Here is a 503-nt window from a genome sequence, read left to right on the forward strand (position 1 = left end):
TACTCTCACACAAATTCAGTCACGCAGACTCACACTCGTACACACGCACACAGATTCACATACACATTCTCACACACAGTGTCACACTGACACACTCAGACGCACACATACTCTCTCACAGACGCACATACTCTCTCACAGAAACACGCTTTCCTCACCGCACACTCACACAGACTGACACACTCATACAAATTCAGTCACACAGACTCACTCATACACACACAGGCACATAGACTCACATACACATTCTCTCACACACACCGTCACAGACTCACAGACACACCCTCACACAGACTCACACTCACACAGACACACCCTCTCAGACTCACACTTACAGACACACGCGCACACTCACACTGACACATCCTCCCACACAGACTCACGCGCACTCTCACAGACTCGCACACTCACAGATTCACACAGACACACGTGCACGGAGCTCCACGCGCACACTCACAAACTCACGCTGACTCACGCGCACTCTCACGGTCCCGAGCTGCGGC

Source organism: Pteropus alecto, unplaced genomic scaffold, assembly GCF_000325575.1.
Source record: "Pteropus alecto unplaced genomic scaffold, ASM32557v1 scaffold189, whole genome shotgun sequence".
Lineage (NCBI taxonomy): Eukaryota > Metazoa > Chordata > Mammalia > Chiroptera > Pteropodidae > Pteropus > Pteropus alecto.